Source organism: Phyllobates terribilis, unplaced genomic scaffold (assembly GCF_046119375.1).
Source record: "Phyllobates terribilis strain yellow unplaced genomic scaffold, ASM4611937v1 Scaffold_3__8_contigs__length_932513732, whole genome shotgun sequence".
Classification (NCBI taxonomy): domain Eukaryota; kingdom Metazoa; phylum Chordata; class Amphibia; order Anura; family Dendrobatidae; genus Phyllobates; species Phyllobates terribilis.
In genome coordinates, this window is record NW_027362763.1 from 699572211 (window position 1) to 699596879 (window position 24669).

Here is a 24669-nt window from a genome sequence, read left to right on the forward strand (position 1 = left end):
TTATCATATTGTCCGCTAAAAGAAGTAGACATTTTAGTTTGGCTGGAAGATGGTCTTTCTTCTGCAGATGTTACTGTTGCTTTAACACCTACCCCACGGACACAACCTTTTTTCCCCTTCCCAACACGCCTATTCCCCTTTCCACCAGCAGCAGGCCTTTTGCCACTCATTTTGGTGGTTAACTAATTCACAACTCTGGAGTTGTTTGCACAAAAAAACAATGGATGGTAACCGAGCAGAGCTGAGTGGCCAAACTGTGGTATTAGGCCAAAACTATTGGCTGGGTTAGATGCAGAAAAAAATTATATTCAATTTGCAACCTGATGGAGGTCAGTATAGATGGACTAATACAACAAGTCCCACACACAGCTAGAAGCCCAATATTTTTTCAGAGGTAGATGCAGAAAAAAATATATTCAGTTTGCAACCTGATGGAGGTCAGTATAGATGGACTAATACAACAAGTCCCACACACAGCTAGAAGCCCAATATTTTTTCAGAGGTAGATGCAGAAAAAAATATATTCAGTTTGCAACCTGATGGAGGTCAGTATAGATGGACTAATACAACAAGTCCCACACACAGCTAGAAACCAAAATATTTTTTCAGAGGTACTGTAGATGCAGATAAAAATTATTTTGAATTTGCAACCTGATGGAGGTCAGTATAGATGGACTAATAGAGAAAGTCCCACACACTGCTAGAAGGCCAAATATTTTTTCAGAGGTACGCAGATAAAAATTATTTTTAATTTGCAACCTGATGGAGGTCAGTATAGATGGACTAATAGAGAAAGTCCGACACACTACTAGAAGGCCAAATATTTTTTCAGAGCTAGATGCAGAAAAAAATTATATTCAGTTTGCAACCTGATGGAGGTCAGTATAGATGGACTAATACAACAAGTCCCACACACAGCTAGAAGCCCAAATATTTTTTCAGAGGTACTGTAGATGCAGATAAAAATTATTTTGAATTTGCAACCTGATGGAGGTCAGTATAGATGGACTAATAGAGAAAGTCCCACACACTGCTAGAAGGCCAAATATTTTTTCAGAGGTACTGTAGATGCAGATAAAAATTATTTTTAATTTGCAACCTGATGGAGGTCAGTATAGATGGACTAATAGAGAAAGTCCGACACACTACTAGAAGGCCAAATATTTTTTCAGAGCTAGATGCAGAAAAAAATTATATTCAGTTTGCAACCTGATGGAGGTCAGTATAGATGGACGAATACAACAAGTCCCACACACAGCTAGAAGCCCAAATATTTTTTCAGAGGTACTGTAGATGCAGATAAAAATTATTTTGAATTTGCAACCTGATGGAGGTCAGTATAGATGGACTAATAGAGAAAGTCCCACACACTGCTAGAAGGCCAAATATTTTTTCAGAGGTACTGTAGATGCAGATAAAAATTATTTTTAATTTGCAACCTGATGGAGGTCAGTATAGATGGACTAATAGAGAAAGTCCGACACACTACTAGAAGGCCAAATATTTTTTCAGAGCTAGATGCAGAAAAAAATTATATTCAGTTTGCAACCTGATGGAGGTCTGTATAGATGGACTAATACAACAAGTCCCACACACAGCTAGAACCCCAATATTTTTTCAGAGGTAGATGCAGAAAAAAATATATTCAGTTTGCAACCTGATGGAGGTCAGTATAGATGGACTAATAGAACAAGTCCCACACAGAGCTAGAAGCCCAATATTTTTTCAGAGCTAGATGCAGAAAAAAATTATATTTAGTTTGCAACCTGATGGAGGTCTGTATAGATGGATTAATAGAACAAGACCCACACACAGCTAGAAGCCCAATATTTTTTCAGAGGTAGATGCAGAAAAAAATATATTCAGTTTGCAACCTGATGGAGGTCAGTATAGATGGACTAATACAACAAGTCCCACACACAGCTAGAAGCCCAAATATTTTTTCAGAGGTACTGTAGATGCAGATAAAAATTATTTTGAATTTGCAACCTGATGGAGGTCAGTATAGATGGACTAATAGAGAAAGTCCGAAACACTGCTAGAAGGCCAAATATTTTTTCAGAGCTAGATGCAGAAAAAAATTATATTCAGTTTGCAACCTGATGGAGGTCTGTATAGATGGATTAATAGAACAAGACCCACACACAGCTAGAAGCCCAATATTTTTTCAGAGGTAGATGCAGAAAAAAATATATTCAGTTTGCAACCTGATGGAGGTCAGTATAGATGGACTAATACAACAAGTCCCACACACAGCTAGAAGCCCAAATATTTTTTCAGAGGTACTGTAGATGCAGATAAAAATTATTTTGAATTTGCAACCTGATGGAGGTCAGTATAGATGGACTAATAGAGAAAGTCCGAAACACTGCTAGAAGGCCAAATATTTTTTCAGAGGTACTGTAGATGCAGATAAAAATTATTTTTAATTTGCAACCTGATGGAGGTCAGTATAGATGGACTAATAGAGAAAGTCCGACACACTACTAGAAGGCCAAATATTTTTTCAGAGCTAGATGCAGAAAAAAATTATATTCAGTTTGCAACCTGATGGAGGTCAGTATAGATGGACTAATACAACAAGTCCCACACACAGCTAGAAGCCCAATATTTTTTCAGAGATAGATGCAGGAAAAAATATATTCAGTTTGCAACCTGATGGAGGTCAGTATAGATGGACTAATACAACAAGTCCCACACACAGCTAGAAGCCCAATATTTTTTCAGAGGTAGATGCAGAAAAAAATATATTCAGTTTGCAACCTGATGGAGGTCAGTATAGATGGACTAATACAACAAGTCCCACACACAGCTAGAAGCCCAAATATTTTTTCAGAGGTACTGTAGATGCAGATAAAAATTATTTTGAATTTGCAACCTGATGGAGGTCAGTATAGATGGACTAATAGAGAAAGTCCGACACACTGCTAAAAGGCCAAATATTTTTTCAGAGCTAGATGCAGAAAAAAATTAGATTCAGTTTGCAACCTGATGGAGGTCTGTATAGATGGATTAATAGAACAAGACCCACACACAGCTAGAAGCCCAATATTTTTTCAGAGGTAGATGCAGAAAAAAATATATTCAGTTTGCAACCTGATGGAGGTCAGTATAGATGGACTAATACAACAAGTCCCACACACAGCTAGAAGCCCAAATATTTTTTCAGAGGTACTGTAGATGCAGATAAAAATTATTTTGAATTTGCAACCTGATGGAGGTCAGTATAGATGGACTAATAGAGAAAGTCCGAAACACTGCTAGAAGGCCAAATATTTTTTCAGAGGTACTGTAGATGCAGATAAAAATTATTTTTAATTTGCAACCTGATGGAGGTCAGTATAGATGGACTAATAGAGAAAGTCCGACACACTACTAGAAGGCCAAATATTTTTTCAGAGCTAGATGCAGAAAAAAATTATATTCAGTTTGCAACCTGATGGAGGTCAGTATAGATGGACTAATACAACAAGTCCCACACACAGCTAGAAGCCCAATATTTTTTCAGAGGTAGATGCAGGAAAAAATATATTCAGTTTGCAACCTGATGGAGGTCAGTATAGATGGACTAATACAACAAGTCCCACACACAGCTAGAAGCCCAATATTTTTTCAGAGGTAGATGCAGAAAAAAATATATTCAGTTTGCAACCTGATGGAGGTCAGTATAGATGGACTAATACAACAAGTCCCACACACAGCTAGAAGCCCAAATATTTTTTCAGAGGTACTGTAGATGCAGATAAAAATTATTTTGAATTTGCAACCTGATGGAGGTCAGTATAGATGGACTAATAGAGAGAGTCCGACACACTGCTAAAAGGCCAAATATTTTTTCAGAGCTAGATGCAGAAAAAAATTAGATTCAGTTTGCAACCTGATGGAGGTCAGTATAGATGGACTAATAGAATGATGCTATGCCCAAAAGATTTTACTTCACTAGGTGCAGTAAAAAAATTGGTATTCTATACACAGGTGGTATATCTTGCAACACAGATAGGCTACTCCACTGACTAACACACTCTGCAATAGGCCAAAAAGGATTAGCTTTGCTAGATTCAGCCAAATGCTGTGAAAAAAACTTGCACAGCACTGGCACAGACCTGCCTGGCAAAAACTGATAGGAACTGATGTAACCTAGTCCTGAAAAGGACTCCAATTACAATTAGTCTTTACTCCCACAACCTATCTATTTAAGAGCACAGACCTGCCTGATAAAAGTCGTAGGAAATGCTGTAACCTAGTCCTTAAAAGGACTGCAATCACAACTATTCCCTACTCCCAAGCTATCTGTATATTTGTGCGAAAATTGGCTTGAAATTAACAAGGTATAGCGCACACAGCAACAGCGGTGCCGTCTAACACGCAGCTGCAGCAGTGAGAAAATGGTGGCGACGGGGAAAATGGCTTGGTCTTATAGGGCAAGGACATGTGACATACACTGCCAATGACACATGCCCTTGCTTGTGTGAAAAAAAGCACTTCGCTCCGTGTGTGCGCTGCTGATAGGCTGACAGATTGCACCTCCCCACTGTAAATGCGGGAAAGAGAAAAAAAAATGGAGATCTTCATTGTTCCTGCAGAGATCCATCCCCTGCCCCTCCCCCCACCGCGCTGTACACTCAAACTGCGTATTAACATTAATTTTCATCATTACTGAGAAAAAATCCAGTTATGATTTTGGTGCACGAACAGTTATCGAACATAACCTCGAACAGCCGAATTTTTCTCAAATTGTTCGTGTTCGCCGAACGGCTCGAACACCGCCCAAAACAGCTCGAATTTGAGATTGGCGAACAGTTCGAGTAGAACAACGCTCATCTCTAGTTATGAAGCTCAGTCTCGGAGCCCTGCCAGATGATAAAAATATCATCTATGTATCTGTACCAGCACTGCGCATGGGAGGCGGCGCACGCGCCATCCCCGAAGACCTCCCTCTCCCAAAAGCCGAGAAAAAGGTTAGCGTAGGATGGCGAGCACGCCGCGCCCATCGCAGTGCCGCGTTTCTGAAGAAAAAAACGATCTTCAGTATGGAGTTCATACTCACTTAAAATTTTTTTACGTTAAAGATCGTTTTTTTAATTCAGAAACGCGGCACTGCGATGGGCGCGGCGTGCGCGCCATCCTACGCTAACCTTTTTCTCGGCTTTTGGGAGAGGGAGGTTTTCGGGGATGGTGCGTGCGCCGCCTCCCATGCGCAGTGCTGGTGCAGATACATAGATGATATTTTTATCATCTGGCAGGGCTTCGAGACTGAGCTTCATAACTTTATCACCTCTCTGAATATCAATGAAATTAATATCAGACTCACGTATACATGGGACTCAAGTCACATTGACTTTTTAGACATTGGTATCACTGTCCAGCAGGATGGCCTGTTACAGACCAATGTTTTTCGCAAGAAAACATCGGTTAATGCACTTTTGCACGCAACATCAGCCCATACACCGGCCACTATTTGGGCCATTCCTGTTGGACAGTATCTTAGAGCCAAACGTATTTGTTCCACTGATACGGCGTTTGAGGCTCAGTCTCGGGACCTCCATCAAAGATTTCAGGAACGGGGCTACAGTGCACGGAGTATTAAGAGAGGCTACAGACGTGCAAGGGGGACTCTGCGTGATCTCCTTCTGGCCAGTGTTGGTAGATCGTACGAAAGAGACCCTCCGATTAGATTTATATCGACGTACAACAGCCACTGGCAGACTATTCGGGGAATTCTTGAGAGGCATTGGTCTATCTTAAAAACGGAACCAATGCTTAGCAGGATCTTGCCTGACAGACCATTAATGACGGCCCGAAGGGGCAAAAGTATGAAGGACACATTGGTCAGGAGCCATTATGTCGCCCCTACTTCCACCCCATTTGGGGTAGCTAAATCACGATGGGGATGTTATCCCTGTGGATCATGCATGGCCTGCCGTAACATTGTCAGGGCCAAGTCATTCTCTGCAAAACAGGGCAGGGAATTTAAAATCACTCACCACATCTCTTGTAGTTCTACACATGTTGTTTATACGGCCACTTGCCCATGTAATTTGAACTACGTGGGACTTACGTCCCGCGAATTCCGGGTTCGTGTTAGGGAACACGATAGGGATGTGGTGGCAGCAAGGGATGTGCTGGACGTATCAATACTCAAGACCATCCCGCGACATTTCAGACTGCGCCATAGTTGCGATCCTTCACTCCTCAAATTCATTGGTATAGATATGGTGCATTTAGGTACCAGGGGAGGTAACTATAAGCGCATTTTGGCGCAGCTGGAATGCCGCTGGATTGCGGTACTGGACACGGTGACCCCTGGTGGTCTTAATGAACACAATAGTTTCTCTTCATTCTTGTAGGTTCTCTTCTCCTTTGTTTTTAATGTGGATTTTTTATTTTTCTTATTGTCTAATTTTTTCTCTGTTTCTTCTATTATTCCTCTATATTTAGGCGCCATCACCTATATCTCCATACCATCTAGGATACTTCTGGACGCATATGGGATGGACATTTACAGTTATTATGAATACCTAATGTCATGAATTATCTCTATGAGTCGACCTACTGCTACTTACAATGCTCTCTGCCCCTGGATATATTTATTCTTCCCAATATTTATAATTGGGCATGCATTGGACTTCTGTATACTTTGCACTTGTTTTCTGTGGCAACTTATGTATTGTTCCATACATTTGAACATGCTTCTCTCGCTAGCTGCCGTAGTCATTATCGCACTATGTATATGCAATGTTGTCCCTGTTAGACTCTAAAAATGCATACTTACTTACATTTACTCCTTAATATATATCTATGATGACACTATTATACTTGTAGCACGAATGGGGCATGTACTCTACCTGCATCTTGGTTTCTGACAGCTAGTACCTTCTTTGTCTAAGAGATATTTTTGCCCTTACCCTTGCCCTCACTTGGTATGGCTGTCGCTGAGCCGCGCATGCGCAGTGCCGTCCTCCTTTGGCCGCGTCCCCGTGTACGTCGCTGCCCACGGTCCCCCCGGGAAACTGGCCGGACGTGACGCGGGGCGGGGGGACGCTGCCGCTTCGCATGCGCTGCATCAATCAGCGATTCATCTGGGAGGATATTTAAAGGCGCCCACTCTATCCACAACCACAGCCCCCCGGGGAAGCCACGCGAAACGCGCGTCGGGGCTGCAGTACGGTGACGTGGTTACTTTAGTCCCCATGGGTGAGTCTCTGACTTTGCACCTTTTTCCTGCTCTGGTCATTTTTCTTCCTTCCACTCTGAGCAGTGGTTTCCCTTTATATTTCATTGTACTCTTTCCACCTGGACTCTGAGCTTGTATACATGCCCTACAGCTGTTTACATTGAGTATATACCATTTTACCTGCTCTTTGAACTATTTATCTATTGATGGGATTCGTTTCACCCTGCTCCTGGGGGACCCACGTATAAACTGCTGTATCTGCTGTTTGTGTATTTCCTACCCTGCACGACCTTTTCTACTATTGTTATATAGACATATATTTTTTAATGTTTCTACTAATAAAAGTGTTTTTAATACTTCATTTTTGTTCCTTTTTTGCCATGTTGGGCGTCCTACTCCAATTTTTCTAGGCTTTATATTTGACTAAGGAGTACCCTGTTTATTGATTAGCATTATGTACCATGGTGTTTGGTCCATTTTTCTACTATGGAGATTAAACAGGGTAGTGGATGCAGCACTAAATCAATGCTGTAATCTATATAAAGGTCCGATATGTCAGACACCCACTAATCATAAAAATTATACCACCAAAATAAGTATGCAAATTAGCTCTCCTCCAGAGGAAAGGAATAAGATTTCTCAACCATTAGATGGTATGACAGGCAGCTTTCTTTCTTTTTGAGGAGAGCTCATTTGCATATCATTTTTCCCCAGAGAGCATTGCCCGCTCTATAAGACTCCTCTTTGGAAAAACATTAGGCCTTGTTTAATAAAACTGTCCTTGTTGCAAATAGCAGCCAATCAGAGGTCAGTTTTCATTCTCCAAACAGCTCTGGTAAAATGAAAGCTGCGCTGTGATTGGGTGCTATTGGATACAAAGACAATTTTCTCTTATAGATAGGTTTGATAAATCTGCCCTATTTAGAATGGAATAGTTAGTCTTTACCAAGTGTATAAGGGCCTAAATCCCCCCCCCAGTACAGCAGCTGTAGGATACTCCAGGCAACGCTTATCTTCTGTGCTGCATTTTCCCTTTGTATGCATTATATCATACATCCCAACGATTAGAAAAAAAGGACACATACTTTGGCGTGCCGCAGAAATTTTTATTTTACGCTTAGCCAGTACCCAGGCCATCATATGTACCCACACATAAATATTGCTCCTAGTGAAGCTTATTAATGTTCCCGCTTTCATGATCCCCACGATGCTCCTCATAGAGTAAGGAGTTGACCTTGCATCACCGAGGCGTGACCCAGTCGCACACACTCCCCCTGATTGACTGAAACACCGCCCACAGCCCAGTCAATCAGGGGGAGTGCATGCGACTGGGTCACGCCGGGAGTCATGTGATCGGGACTGAGCGGGCAGCGATAGCGCCGCTCACAGGCAAATATGTCAACATAAGGTATTTGCAAAAATACTTGCTTGAAGGGTTTAAATCGATGTGCACAATAATATACATTGTAGTGGACCACCTCTTTAAGTAATTTTTTTTTGACGTTGAGATCTTTTGGGATCACTGGTAAAATCGCCATTGACGTGGGAAAATTGCACAGATGCAGATTGCAAAAAAAATATCTATAGCTTCCAAAAAACGTGTCCTGTCTATAACCACGTTAACCCACGATGGCGGAGCTTGTTTACCACTATGCAATCCTGCAGCTCGATACATTATGCACCTCGTAAGATTCAATTTACAGGCAATCAGTAGAGTTTTATGGATCTCATGTTTACTGGACACACAAGTTTCACTCATAACTTCACTTCCTCGAGTGTCTTGAGATGATGGGGGTTAAAGGGGTTGTTCAGGCTCGAGACTCAAGTCTGCAGTCATTCAATGTGACAGCAGACTTGTGGATCCTCACAACACACATGGTGCGTGCAGTCAGGATTCTCCACAGCAGGTGGTCATGTGACCGCAAGTATGTGATTTGCATACTTCCTGCAACATTCCAACTAGACATGCAAATCAGGAGAACAAGAGTCTATAATGCTATTAAAATATAATTTAGTATTTGTACAAAAAAATTAAAAAAAATGAGATTTAATAATGTTACATATGCAAATCAGAAGATCAGTGAAATGATCCTGGACGGAAGGGTCGAGGATTAGATCTGGATGCATTAAATAAATAGCATCCAAAAGGGAAATTAGCTTGGATAGCTTATAGGTTGGCCATATGAATAAAAATTGCCTATTCACGTGAAAAATGCATATAACACAGAAACCATCGCACTAATATTGTCTATGTTTGTGTTATCCATGGAATAGCGTGCTTATCATACATAAATGTCTATAGAAGGTATCTGTAATACTCAAAATAGGCCATACCTTTTGATGCAAGTATTATTGGAAAAGGTAATTACCCATTGCATGTATCCAGGCTGTACCTCAACCCAATTCCCTAAAGCGCGTTTCGCATTCGTTGCTTCTTCAGAGAGCGTGGCCGCAGCATGCACTGTGAGGAGTTACAAGAAGTCACATCGAGTGACTGCAGAAATGAACCCCAAACCTGGACACCCACTTTAAGGAAAACCTGTCACTAGGTAAAAAGTGGCCTGTTTTCGCCCTTATTTTATTCTCACTGCTCCCCTGAGTGTTCAGTTTTTTGTTTTTCTAAAATCCACTGTACAGTTCCACAGATATAGCCCTTATTTTTTAGTGCTAATTTTTATGGTCTTTATCGAGGGGGCGTGGTTTATATGGTAATTATGCAGAGCAGCCTACAGACACGCCCCCAGAGAATCCTGTGAGTCTTTAGTAAGGACCATACAAATTAACACTAAATAAAAAGGCTCATATCTCTGGAACCGTATGGCGGATTATAAAAAAGCAAAACACTGAATACTCGGGAATAAAATATATACAAAAAATTGCCATGTTTGACCTGATGGCAGGTCCCCTTTAAATAGGCTAAGCACCCAATTTCATACATCTACCATTTAAAATATTTAAATATAATAAAAAAAATAGGAAATTGAATATGATCTTGTAGTGAAAAATGTAAAAGCTAGTTTCCTGGCTGATCTACTAACGGTTCTTGTAACACTGCCTTCATGTTACACTGCTACCTCTGGCACCGGTTTACTATGCACAGAGTCATTCTCTTGTCTTTCCATTAGCAGATCCCTAAACTGTTCTGACACTTGTTTTTTTTTTGTTTTTTTTTTAGAACGGTGGAACATTCTGCTGCTTCCTCCTCCTCCCTCGATTCTTCCAGTCGTATGACGTTGGAGCACGTGAGTTGAGCTGTTCGAGTGGCATAACGTCAGCGCTGAGTGACATGTCAAGCAGGCAGAGTGTAATATAGCCATGCATGACTTTACAGCATCATCACTCTCTACAGATATCAAGTCTTGGGATACATCAGCATTCTTATAACGCTTGTCCTGGAATTTTTCAGAACTTAATACCGGCTGATTCAGAACAGAAGCCATATGGCAACTGTGTAAGACAACAACTGCCAATCAATGAGTGGAAATAGTTAAAGGCATGTGGTTAAGAAATCCATATGAAATTTAAGTATCCTACTAGGAAATTATAAGTTAATAGAAATCCCCATTTAGAACCTTCATCTAAAACCCACAATGGCTACAAAACACTATATTCCTGCAATTATTTTATTTAAAGGGTATAGATACCATTTGAATGGAATTTTTTTTTAAATGTATTTAATTAATAAAATTGCACAAAGTTTCAGGCTGCAATCTTAATTTCTTCACTTATTTTCAAACCTCCTTATATGCATTATCCAAGCTTTAGATTTTCCTCCCAGTAATATAGGCTGGATGTGCAGTTTCTTTCTGAATTCTGGGTTGTGCTATCTTCAATAGGAAATATATCAGCACAGCTTCTATCCTTTACTTATTTCTTCCCCATGTGCTTTCTTTCAAGTCTATAGCTTGTTTTCTCTGCCCTCCATGAGACTGTAAATGCTATCTCACCTCTCCAGTCTGTGGAAATCTTTATTTAATCTCCTCCCTCCTGCTCTTTCTATAACACTGAAAGAAGGGAGAGTTGAGGGAGTAGTCAGAACCAGACGCTTTGACGGATTTGTATCTTTTCTTTTGCAGAGCATTTATCTTGAATATGTCAGTAGGATCAATCCTCCAACGCCATCTATATTGGCACATAGGTCATAGAAAGCTGAATAAAATGATACCTTGATATCTCTGAGCCAGACATAGATCTCTCTGACAATCTGCTTCCAGAGCTTAGAAAGGGGGCGTTACCAGAGTGAGACATGTAGATCAGGAGAGCGACTGTCAGTCATTACATGTCTCACTCTGGTAACGCCTTTTGAGTAAGATGATAAGAATTTTATGCAACTTGGAACCATACCTCATTAAAATGCCAATCCAAGACCTGTGCAGCCTGAAAAAACAACTTTGACGCACATTAAGAGGTTTCTAATGCTGGATCCAAAAAATGGTAAGGAAGGTATGCTGCAACTTTATGCCATTTATTGGGTCCAGTTTATGGTTGATTTAATCATTTCACTGTATACCAGGCTATTTCTGGTTTCTAAATTGTGCCGCATGCTCTGAACCAATCAGCTGCTCCCCTCTCATAGCATGAGACTCACACAGAGTCGCTGCAGCATCATCTCCCCACCTTCTGCCCGATGTCTTTAGTTTGTCACTGTTAGTGAGAACAGAGAAGATACACAATTTTCTTTAAAGGGAAACTATACTTTCAAGTAACTTTTTAGAATTTTATGACTTGTATTTTGCATTTTTCCTCAGCTTTCCTTTTGCAGGCTCTATATCTAATTTTCAATTGATTCTGAGCTTGTAGGTGGAGACTAGCTGCAATGATGTCTCCTATACACAGTACACACAGCCATAAGAGATTCCTGCTTCTTTTCACCTTTACAGCACACAAATAGGATCAACAGAGGCATGGAGGAAATCATACAACAGTATTGAGCAGTGTAGATGTGAATCTAGCCATGGGATGAGGATCCTTTTTCTCTGCTTCTACCTCCAATCCTATCTCCTGCTCCTCTCTCCATAGACTTCAAGACACCTTGTATTCAGTGAACTGTCAGTCCATCTTGTTTTAAGGAAGCATGTTTTTTTTCTGGGCAGATGATGAGTTCAGGAGGCGGGTGGAAAGGAAAAACAGTTTCATAAAAGCCCCCATACACTTTAGACAACTATCGACCAACAGCTATTCCCCCAACTCCTCCATACACCCAAACACTTGACTTTTCCCAATAGAACCTGTGTTCCCTATGAGAGAGTCACTGCCAGACTCTTCTTGCAGAGACTTATCCCCAGAGAATAAAAGTAACAGCTGTTGGAGATCCAAAAGGCCAGATCCTTCTCTCCCCCGACATCATCTGTTGGAGGGACGAAGGCCATCGTACACATTAGACTGCTGGCCAATACTGCCCATAACATCAGGTTTGACTGTCTTCACTCTAATGTTAATGTAGGCATTAAAGGACTTTTTTACTATGGTCCTAAATACTAACAGGTAGTTGGTTGCTACCTACCTGCCTGTTGTGCCCGGTGATGATCTCTTCCAGCACAGACCAGTCACAGACAGACTGAACAGCTTCCACTGACGGCACAGCAGCTTCTCTTCCGCTCTGCTCTGGATGGGGCGTGATTGTCGACATCATGCTGATTAACAGCCGGCTCCATAAAGCCTAATGGTGGGGATACAGCTGTCAATCAGCATGGCATCGGCAGTAACGCCCCGTCAACAGAACAGGCCGGAAGAGAAAGAGCTGCTCTGTTGACATTGACAGTAGGGGCGGTCAGTGATCGGTAGGTAAGTAGTTAGCAACTAATTACCTGTTAGTTTTTAGGCCCATAGTAAAAAAAAAAATAGTCCTGGATAAATCCTTTAAGTAAAGGAAAAAAGGAAAAAACAGAATTCTTTGATAAGAGTTATTTCAAAGTTTCTTAGAATTGGCTATTACTATTTTTGTTTTGCAAAGATTATTGAATGTACAGTTCCCATTTTAACTAAAAACTATAAAGTTACTACTTTTTATGAAAAAATGAATAATATATTGTATATATTATAGATACTTTTAATACATTCTCTTAGATATAGCAAAAGCAAATTTCTCATTTTCCAATTCTTTAGTCCACAATGACCCTCTAATATAGGCAGACTGCGGTGGCTGATAGATGCCTGTCTAAGAATCTGTCTAAGTGGCATGTCCCGTAATTCTTTCCGACTATTATAGCAGTAGTGGTCCGTCCAGCATTGTAACCATATGGACTACATAGACACAAGTGCAAGTGAAATTTCTAATTTAAGAGCCCACCAGCCGCCTTTATGCTCTGCTCACCATCTGGACCATACAGTGAAGGACAGTGTACCTTGGGCAGATGCCAAAGCTCCTGCCAGCATGAACCCTAAAGTACATAGCCCGTTCTGCAGGTCAGTAATTGTCAGTTTCAGAGCAGGTTAGACAGCAATGCAACTTAAGCTCCTTACTTGTATTAATCACTTTGAGACTTCCAGTGCACAGTCTGTTCCCTGCTACTAACTGTAGATAGAGCTAACCTGGTATACAGAGTGTGTAGACATAAATCTGAATTTCTCATGCTATCCTTAAAGTCTATGAACACCTCTGACATGGAAAAATATATATTTTTTACATATATTAGTGGTTGCTTTTAGTTAATAAAATTGCACTAAGTTTCATTCTGCAATCTTCTTTCCTTCAGTCATTTCAGACCCCTTGAAAAACAGCTTGATGCCTGATACAACATTGGTAAAATTGTACTACGTTTCAGGCTGCAATCTTCATTTCTTCACTCATTTTCAAACCTCCTGATATGCAGTTCACAGCCAGATCCAAGCTTTAGATTTTCCTCCCAGTAATACAGGCTGGATATGATGTTTCTTTGTAAATTTAGGGCCCTGCTGTCTTAGCTAATATATCAGCACCGCTTCTATTCTGCGGTTATTTTCTCCACATGTGCTTTCCTCCACTCCTATTACTTGTTTTCTCTGCGCTCCCTGAGACTGTAAATGTCATCTCATCTCTCCAGCCTGTGTAAATCTCTATTTAACCCCCTCTCTCCTGCACTCTCTCTAACACTGAAAGGAGGGAAAGTTGAGGGAGTAGTCAGAACCAGGAGCTTTGATGGTGCTGCTGTCTTCAATAGGTAATATATCAGCACAACTTCTATCCTTTACTTATTTCTTCCCCATGTGCTTTCTTCCACGTCGTTAGCTTGTTTTCTATGCCCTCCATGAGACTGTAAATGCTATCTCACCTCTCCAGCCTGTGTAAATATTTATTTAACCCCCTCTCTTCTGCTTTCTCTAACACTGAAAGAAGGGAGTGTTGAGGGAGTAGTCAGAACCAGGAGCTTTGATGGATCTTTTTTTTCAGAGCATATAAAGGAAATCTATTGGTAGGATTCACCCTCCTAAGCCATCTACACTGCTCAAAAAATAAAGGGAACACTCAAATAACACATCCTAGATCTGAATGAATGAAATATTCTCATTGAATACTTTGTTCTGTATAAAGTTTAATGTGCTGACAACAAAATCACACAAAAATCATCAATGGAAATCAAATTTATTAACCAATGAAGGCCTGGATTTGGAGTCACCCCCAAAATTAAAGTGGAAAAGCACACTACAGGCTGATCCAACTTTGATGTAATGTCCTTAAAACAAGTCAAAATGAGGCTGAGTATTGTGTGTGGCCTCCACGTGCCTGTATGACCTCCCTACAACGCCTGGGCATGCTCCTGATGAGGTTGCGGATGGTCTCCTGTGGGATCTCTTCCCAGACCTGGACTAAAGCATCCGCCAACTCCTGGACAGTCTGTGGTGCAACGTGACGTTGGTGGATGGAGCGAGACATGATGTCCCAGATGTGCTCAATCGGATTCCGGTTTGGGGAACGGGCAGGCCAGTCCATAGCTTCAATGCCTTCATCTTGCAAGAACTGCTGATACACTCCAGCCACATGAGGTCTGGCATTGTCCTGCATTAGGAGGAACCCAGGGCCAACCGCACCAGCATATGGTCTCACAAGGGGTCTGAGGATCTCATCTCGGTACCTAATGGCAGTCAGGCTACCTCTGGCGAGCACATGGAGGGCTGTGCGGCCCTCCAAAGAAATGCCACCCCACACCATTACTGACCCACTGCCGAACCGGTCATGCTGAAGGATGTTGCAGGCAGCAGATCGCTCTCCACGGCGTCTCCAGACTCTGTCACATCTGTCACATGTGCTCAGTGTGAACCTGCTTTCATCTGTGAAGAGCACAGAGCGTCAGTGGCGACTTTGCCAATCCTGGTGTTCTGTGGCAAATGCAAAGCGTCCTGTACGGTGTTGGGCTGTGAGCACAACCCCCATCTGTGGACGTCGGGCCCTCAGACCACCCTCATGGAGTCGATTTCTAACCGTTTGTGCAGACACATGCACATTTGTGGCCTGCTGGAGGTCATTTTGCAGGGCTCTGGCAGTGCTCCTCCTGCTCCTCCTTGCACAAAGGCGGAGGTAGCGGTCCTGCTGGCTTGGTTGTTGCCCTCCTACGGCCCCCTCCACGTCTCCTGGTGTACTGGTCTGTCTCCTGGTAGTGCCTCCAGCCTCTGGACACTACGCTGACAGACACAGCAAACCTTCTTGCCACAGCTCGCATTGATGTGCCATCCTGGATGAGCTGCACTACCTGAGCAACTTCTGTGGGTTGTAGAGTCCGTCTCATGCTACCACGAGTGTGAAAGCACAACCAACATTCAAAAGTGACCGAAACATCAGCCAGAAAGCATTGGTACTGAGATGTGGTCTGTGATCCCCACCTGCAGAACCACTGCTTTTTTGAGGGTGTCTTGATAATTGCCAATAATTTCCATCTATTGTCTATTCCATTTGCACAACAGCATGTGAAATTGATTTCAATCAGTGTTGCTTCCTAAGTGGACAGTTTGATTTCACAGAAGTTTGATGTACTTGGAGTTATATTCTGTTGTTTAAGTGTTCCCTTTATTTTTTTGAGCAGTGTATATGGGCAATCAGGTCATAGAACGTTGAACAAATGATACCGTGATATCTGTGATCCGATGTCTTACTGCAGAGAAATACAGGTTATAGACTTTTCTCTTCTGGGAGTGTTTCTCCCAGTAATATAGGAAATATATGAGATCTGTGTGTCTCCATTAGCTTATATATCAGCACAGCTTCTATTCTGCACTTATTTCCTCTCCATATGCCTTCTTCCTTGTCCTCTCTCCCCTGAGACTATACATGCTTTCTCACCTCTCCACACTGTGAAGATCTGTGTACACCCCTCTTTTTCCTGATATCTCTAACACTGAGACGAGGGGAAGGAACAGCAGAAAGAGCAGTCAGACAAAGTAGCAGGAGCTCGACAGCTTTCTATCTTTTTTTCAGAGAACTCAGCTAGATTAAGGACTTAAGGACACTCTGCAGGAGACAAAATTTTTTAAATCTTTAATTAAAACTATTTAAAAAGTTACTTAATTTTGAATTTAAGAAGTAAATAAATCCCAAGGGTTCCTCACTATCCAGCACAATATAGGTACTGTGTTTCAGCACTGTATTTCCTATTATTTACAGTTGTGTTTGGTGCTTCAGCACTGCATATATCAGAGCAATACTATGTGTGTGCTATGTGCCACATTAGCATATGACACATACTGTATATTAAACACTTTTTATTCATTTTCTTTATGCGTAAAGGGTATGTACTCTTTTGTAACTAAATTGTGTATTGCTCCAATGCATAAAAATCTACTACCGTTTTGTGTACACAGCTCTTCTGCAGTCCAATGTGGCATCATTGGTTTAAACTATGAACAAATCTGTGTGTAGACTTATCCCACAGTCACTCTCTCCGCTCTCCTCCTCCTCTTGCACATCTACAGACAGTATGAAAATGGTACAAACTTGATCTAATGCCACTAATGTGCTTGTTTAACATGGTGGGGGATAAGGAGGAGCCCGACAACCAGGCTCAGTTCATCCTGACTGTAAAAAAATAATCTGTCCAAACTAAAAGGTCTTTTATCAGAGGAAACTTTGACTGCTTCTACAAACATGAAATTATCCAGGAAATCACCTACAAAAATCTGACATATCACATTACTGTGCAGAGTCTGTGCATCGTATGACCAGACCCAGTGGTTATCATTGATGATTGCTTCACTGCAGACACTAGTACAACTCCAACCGAGACGCCATCTGCGTGGACGATCGCTTCCAGTTATGTGTGCGCTTCTGCTAAGATCTCTACATATAATGGCAGATTAGTATAATGTGTTCTGGTCGGGGTTACTGCAATTACTGGATATGGAAAGGTCCATATTGGTAGCGACTGATATGAAACTGATGATAGATAGATAGATAGATAGATAATAGATAGATGATAAATAGATAGAAGGATGGATGGATAGATAGATAAATAGATGATAAATAGATAGATAGAAGGATGGATAGATAGATAGATAGATACATATGAGATAGATAATAGATAGATAGATAGATAGAAGATAAAAAGATAGAAGGATGGATGGATAGATAGATAGATAATAGATAGATATGAGATAGATAATGATAGATGGATATGAGATAGATAGATAGAAGATAAATAGATATAAGGATGGATGGATAGATAGATCATAGATAATGATAGATAGATATGAGATAGATAATGATAGATGAATATGTGGCACCCTGCTGTTCACAGGTACCACAGGACCCAAAAGGGTGCATGGACGGACTTCTCCAGAAGAGGCCCTCATTACATGCAGACACCTCCACCCTTCCACCTCATACCACCAGAGGGAGCCCTGATAGGGATATATATATGGAGGATGGAGCCAGGCAGTTAGTCAGAGAATTCAGAGAGTGTGCTGCCGCTGACAGCAGTGAAGACGCAGCACGTCTGCTGCTGAATTGAGGGCCCCGAGTGTGGCCGGAGGCAAAGAGGAGAGGAGAGAGGAGTTGAGGGGGTAGAGGAGCATCATAGGCTCACCCCAAGACACAAACCGGACACCGGGTCCGCGCCTACAGGGTCCTTTATACCCAGTAGGGACAACCGGCTTACAAGGAGGCTTCCAGACCCCTGGTCATCCTGAAGCTACCAGCAATAACCGGACTAGGAACCACGAAGGCCCCGGCGTCCAGGGATAGTGGTTGCCAAAGAAAGGTCCTACTACCAAGCGGTCAGGTGAGAGAGCAACACAACACAGAAGCTAGGCCAAGTTTCAGGCTGGCTAAAAGCTTAGAGAGAGGGAGACACGGATCAGGAGGCCTTATACCCGCTCACTGGGAAGAAGTCCTGAAGTGCACCCTTCCTAGCAAGTACCCTGGACCATACCTGCCGTTACACCAGTAAAGGTACTGAAGCGAATCCCCTGTGTGAGTGTCCGTCATTCCCCCTGACCTGGGCATTTTTCACCTGCGTCCTTCCATCAACTCTGCCCCGGGGGTCCGCTCCGCCTGCGGGGAGCAGAAACATCCCAGCTGCCATTTCATCACCCCCGGAGGTCTGCAGCCGCGCTGGTAACCATTACCGGAAACCACAGGTGGCGTCACAAAACAAATTATACACTAAAAACCCCTTTTTCAAGAGAGACCACAGAGTACGGGCCCGGGAGCCGACTGCCGTGACATCCTAAGCAAGGTAAAAGGCCCGGGTACCGAGTCCCCCTATATCCACCTGGGTGACACAGATATGAGATAGATAGATAGATATGAGATAGATAGATAGATGATAATAGATAGAAGGATGGATAGATAGATGATAGAAAATGATAGATAGATAGATAGATAGATAGATATGGATAGATAGATGATAGATAATGATAGATGATAGATAGATAGATAGATGATAGATAGATATGAGATAGATAGATAGATAGATAGATAGATAGATAGATGATAGATAGATAGATAGATAGATATGAGATAGATAGATAGATGATAGACAGAGCGGGAAAAGAACGTCTGATTTCCAGCAGAGCCGAAGACTCAGACAGGGCTGCAGCCTAAGTCCAACGCTCTTCAATATCTACATTAATGAGCGGCCACCGCTCTGGAATCCTCCGCAGCACCAGGTCTCACCCTCCATGACTCCCAGGTGAAATTCCTGCTTATGCAGATGACCTACTGTTGCTGTCACCAACCTAGAAAGGCCTCCAAGAAAACCTGAAAATCTTGGAGAAATTCAGCTCCACATGGGCACTAACCATTAACCCAAACAAAACCAACATCATGGTGTTCCAGAAGAGAAAGACAAGACTGGAGCAGCACCCTTCATTTGTGCTAAACAACTTCGCTCTCACAGAAGCGGACAAGTACACCTACCTGGGCCTGGAAATTCACCGGTCAGGGAGCTTCAAACACGCCATAGAGACCCTGAAGGACAAGGCCTGCAATACCTTCTATGTCATCCGTAGGAAACTCTACTATCTGAATCCGCCAGTGAGGGTCTGGCTAAAAATCTTCAATGCCATCATCACCCCAATCCTCTTGTACGGCAGCGAAGTCTGGGGTCCTCACACATACCCTGACTGGTCAAGGTGGGATTCAAGCCCAACAGAAAAATTCCACCAGGAATTCTGTAAGCACCTTCTCCAGTTCCATCGGAGCACCACCAACAGTGCCTGTCCGGCTGAGATGGGCAGATTCTCACTGCACCTTGCAATTCTGAAGAGGGCACTGTCCTTCCAGGCTCACCTACAAAGTAGCAGTCCGAGCTCCCATCACTACAAAGCCCTGCTACATGTAAGAGGGTCAAACAAACCAGCACCCCCGGAACAGCTCACCCAAACCCAACCTGACCGAAACATCAACCACAGCAGCCTGACAAAAGCCAGAATCAGGAAGATGATAGACGAAGGCCAGGAGAGACTTGTCATCACCTCACAGAAACTGACCATGTACCGGAGTCTACGGAGAGACTACAGACTGGCTCCATATCTGGAGAAACTCCCCCCCCCAGAGACGGTCAGATCCTGAGCCGCTATAGACTCAGTGCCCACAATCTGGCCATCGAGGTCGGCCGGCACAGACAGAGCTACAAGCCCAGTGAGAACAGACTGTGCTCACACTGCGACCTAGAGGTCCTGGAGGATGAGACCCTCTTCCTACTACACTGCACCAAATACTCAGCAGCGAGGGACACTCATTTCAGGAGACTCTCTGATCTCTTCCCGAACTTCAGATCCATGAAGGAGGAAGAGAAAATATATATCCTGCTGGGGGAAGAAGAGAGCATGGGGGAGAGAGCAGCGCAGTATGTGAGCACGGGGGAGAGAGCAGTGCAGTATGTGAGCATGGGGGAGAGAGGAGCGCAGTATGTGAGCGTGGGGGAGAGAGCAGTGTAGTATGTGAGCATGGGGGAGAGAGCAGTGTAGTATGTGAGCATGGGGGAGAGAGCAGTGCAGTAAGTGAGCACGGGGAGAGAGCAGCACAGTATGTGAGCGTGGGGGAGAGAGCAGTGTAGTATGTGAGCATGGGGGAGAGAGCAGTGCAGTAAGTGAGCACGGGGAGAGAGCAGCACAGTATGTGAGCGTGGGGGAGAGAGCAGTGCACTATGTGAGCGCAGGAGAGAGCAGCACAGTATGTGAGGGCGGGGGAGAGAGCAGTGTAGTATGTGAGCATGGGGGAGAGAGCAGTGCAGTGTGTGAGGGCGGGGGAGAGAGCAGTGTAGTATGTGAGCACGGGGGAGAGAGCAGTGCAGTATGTGAGGGTGGGGGAGAGAGCAGTGCAGTGTGTGAGGGCGGGGGAGAGAGCAGTGTAGTATGTGAGCACGGGGGAGAGAGCAGTGCAGTAAGTGAGCACGGGGGAGAGAGCAGTGCAGTATGTGAGCACGGGGGAGAGAGCAGTGCAGTATGTGAGCACAGGGGAGAGAGCAGTGCAGTACGTGAGGGTGGGGGAGAGAGCAGTGCAGTATGTGAGGGTGGGGGAGAGAGAAGTGCAGTATGTGAGCATGGGAGAGAGAGCAGTGCAGTATGTGAGCACGGGGGAGAGAGCAGTGCAGTATGTGAGGGTGGGGGAGAGAGAAGTGCAGTATGTGAGCACGGGGGAGAGAGCAGTGCAGTATGTGAGCACGGGGAGAGAGCAATGCAGTATGTGAGCACGAGGGAGAGAGCAGTGCAGTATGTGAGCACGGGGGAGAGAGCAGTGCAGTATGTGAGGGTGGGGGAGAGAGAAGTGCAGTATGTGAGCACGGGGAGAGAGCAGTGCAGTATGTGAGCACGGGGAGAGAGCAGCGCAGTATGTGAGCACAGGGGAGAGAGCAGTGCAGTATGTGAGCATGGGGGAGAGAGCAGTGTAGTATGTGAGGGTGGGGGAGAGAGAAGTGCAGTATGTGAGCACGGAGGAGAGAGCAGTGCAGTATGTGAGCACGGGGGAGAGAGCAGCGCAGTATGTGAGCACGGGGGAGAGAGCAGTGCAGTATGTGAGCATGGAGGAGAGAGGAACGCAGTATGTGAGCGTGGGGGAGAGAGCAGTGTAGTATGTGAGTATGGGGGAGAGAGCAGTGCAGCAAGTGAGCATGGGGGAGAGAGCAGCACAGTATGTGAGCGTGGGGGAGAGAACAGTGCAGTATGTGAGCGCAGGAGAGAGCAGCACAGTATGTGAGGGCGGGGGAGAGAGCAGTGTAGTATGTGAGCACGGGGGAGAGAGCAGTGCAGTAAGTGAGCACGGGGGAGAGAGCAGTGCAGTATGTGAGCACGGGGGAGAGAGCAGTGCAGTATGTGAGCACAGGGGAGAGAGCAGTGCAGTACGTGAGGGTGGGGGAGAGAGCAGTGCAGTATGTGAGGGTGGGGGAGAGAGAAGTGCAGTATGTGAGCATGGGAGAGAGAGCAGTGCAGTATGTGAGCACGGGGGAGAGAGCAGTGCAGTATGTGAGGGTGGGGGAGAGAGAAGTGCAGTATGTGAGCACGGGGGAGAGAGCAGTGCAGTATGTGAGCACGGGGAGAGAGCAATGCAGTATGTGAGCACGAGGGAGAGAGCAGTGCAGTATGTGAGCACGGGGGAGAGAGCAGTGCAGTATGTGAGGGTGGGGGAGAGAGAAGTGCAGTATGTGAGCACGGAGGAGAGAGCAGTGCAGTATGTGAGCACGGGGGAGAGAGCAGCGCAGTATGTAAGGGCGGTGGAAGAGAGCAGCGCAGTATGTCAGGGCGGAGGGAGAGAGCAGCGCAGTATGTGAGCATGGGGGAGAGCAGCGCAGTATGTGAGCACGGGGGAGAGAGCAGTGCAGTATGTGAGCACGGGGGAGAGAGCAGTGCAGTACGTGAGGGTGGGGGAGAGAGCAGTGCAGTGTGTGAGGGTGGGGGAGAGAGAAGTGCAGTATGTGAGCACGGGAGAGAGAGCAGTGCAGTATGTGAGCATGGGGGAGAGAGCAGTGCAGTATGTGAGCACGGGGAGAGAGCAGTGCAGTATGTGAGGGTGGGGGAGAGAGCAGTGCAGTATGTGAGGGTGGGGGAGAGAGAAGTGCAGTATGTGAGCACGGGGAGAGAGCAGTGCAGTATGTGAGCACGGAGGAGAGAGCAGTGCAGTATGTGAGCACGGGGGAGAGAGCAGCGCAGTATGTGAGCACGGGGGAGAGAAGAGTGCAGTATGTGAGCACGGGGGAGAGAGCAGTGTAGTATGTGAGCACGGGGGAGAGAGCAGTGCAGTAAGTGAGCACGGGGGAGAGAGCAGTGCAGTGTGTGAGGGCGGGGGAGAGAGCAGTGTAGTATGTGAGCACGGGGGAGAGAGCAGTGCAGTATGTGAGCGCAGGAGAGAGCAGCACAGTATGTGAGGGCGGTGGGAGAGAGCAGCGCAGTATGTCAGGGCGGTGGGAGAGAGCAGCGCAGTATGTGAGCATGGGGGAGAGAGAAGTGCAGTATGTAAGCACGGGGGAGAGAGCAGTGCAGTATGTGAGCACGGGGGAGAGAGCAGTGCAGTACGTGAGGGTGGGGGAGAGAGCAGTGCAGTGTGTGAGGGTGGGGGAGAGAGAAGTGCAGTATGTGAGCACGGGAGAGAGAGCAGTGCAGTGTGTGAGCACGGGGGAGAGAGCAGTGCAGTATGTGAGCACGGGGGAGAGAGCAGTGCAGTATGTGAGCACGGGGGAGAGAGCAGTGCAGTATGTGAGGGTGGGGGAGAGAGAAGTGCAGTATGTGAGCACGGGGAGAGAGCAGTGCAGTATGTGAGTACGGGGAGAGAGCAGCGCAGTATGTGAGCACGGGGGAGAGAGCAGTGCAGTATGTGAGCATGGGGGAGAGAGCAGTGTAGTATGTGAAGGTGGGGGAGAGAGAAGTGCAGTATGTGAGCACGGAGGAGAGAGCAGTGCAGTATGTGAGCACGGGGGAGAGAGCAGCGCAGTATGTGAGCACGGGGGAGAGAGCAGTGCAGTATGTGAGCATGGAGGAGAGAGGAACGCAGTATGTGAGCGTGGGGGAGAGAGCAGTGTAGTATGTGAGTATGAGGGAGAGAGCAGTGCAGCAAGTGAGCATGGGGGAGAGAGCAGCACAGTATGTGAGCGTGGGGGAGAGAACAGTGCAGTATGTGAGCGCAGGAGAGAGCAGCACAGTATGTGAGGGCGGGGGAGAGAGCAGTGTAGTATGTGAGCACGGGGGAGAGAGCAGTGCAGTAAGTGAGCACGGGGGAGAGAGCAGTGCAGTATGTGAGCACGAGGGAGAGAGCAGTGCAGTATGTGAGCACAGGGGAGAGAGCAGTGCAGTACGTGAGGGTGGGGGAGAGAGCAGTGCAGTATGTGAGGGTGGGGGAGAGAGAAGTGCAGTATGTGAGCATGGGAGAGAGAGCAGTGCAGTATGTGAGCACGGGGGAGAGAGCAGTGCAGTATGTGAGGGTGGGGGAGAGAGAAGTGCAGTATGTGAGCACGGGGGAGAGAGCAGTGCAGTATGTGAGCACGGGGAGAGAGCAATGCAGTATGTGAGCACGAGGGAGAGAGCAGTGCAGTATTTGAGCACGGGGGAGAGAGCAGTGCAGTATGTGAGGGTGGGGGAGAGAGAAGTGCAGTATGTGAGCACGGAGGAGAGAGCAGTGCAGTATGTGAGCACGGGGGAGAGAGCAGCGCAGTATGTGAGCACGGGGGAGAGAGCAGTGCAGTATGTGAGCATGGGGGAGAGAGCAGTGCAGTTTGTGAGGGTGGGGGAGAGAGAAGTGCAGTATGTGAGCACGGGGGAGAGAGCAGTGCAGTATGTGAGCACGGGGGAGAGAGCAGTGCAGTATGTGAGCACGGGGGAGAGAGAAGTGCAGTATGTGAGGGTGGGGGAGAGAGAAGTGCAGTATGTGAGCACGGGGAGAGAGCAGTGCAGTATGTGAGCACGGGGGAGAGAGGAGTGCAGTATGTGAGCACGGGGGAGAGAGCAGTGCAGTATGTGAGCACGGGGGAGAGAGCAGTGCAGTATGTGAGGGTGGGGGAGAGAGAAGTGCAGTATGTGAGCACGGAGGAGAGAGCAGTGCAGTATGTGAGCACGGGGGAGAGAGCAGCGCAGTATGTGAGCACGGGCGAGAGAGCAGT

At 45.2% G+C, this 24669-nt stretch overlaps 1 protein-coding gene across 2 annotated transcripts in view; it reads left to right on the forward strand.

Moving 5' to 3' along the window:
• The window catches only part of ESRRG (estrogen related receptor gamma), a 536337-nt gene that overhangs the window by 209549 nt on the left and 302119 nt on the right, over positions 1-24669 (forward strand). The window contains exon 2 of one of the 2 annotated variants that reach the window (XM_073671941.1): positions 10350-10416. The gene's annotated coding sequence lies outside the window, so the exon portion shown is untranslated. Of the gene's footprint in view, positions 1-10349; positions 10417-24669 lie in introns of those variants that run through there. The other variant, XM_073671937.1, reaches the window with a different exon arrangement.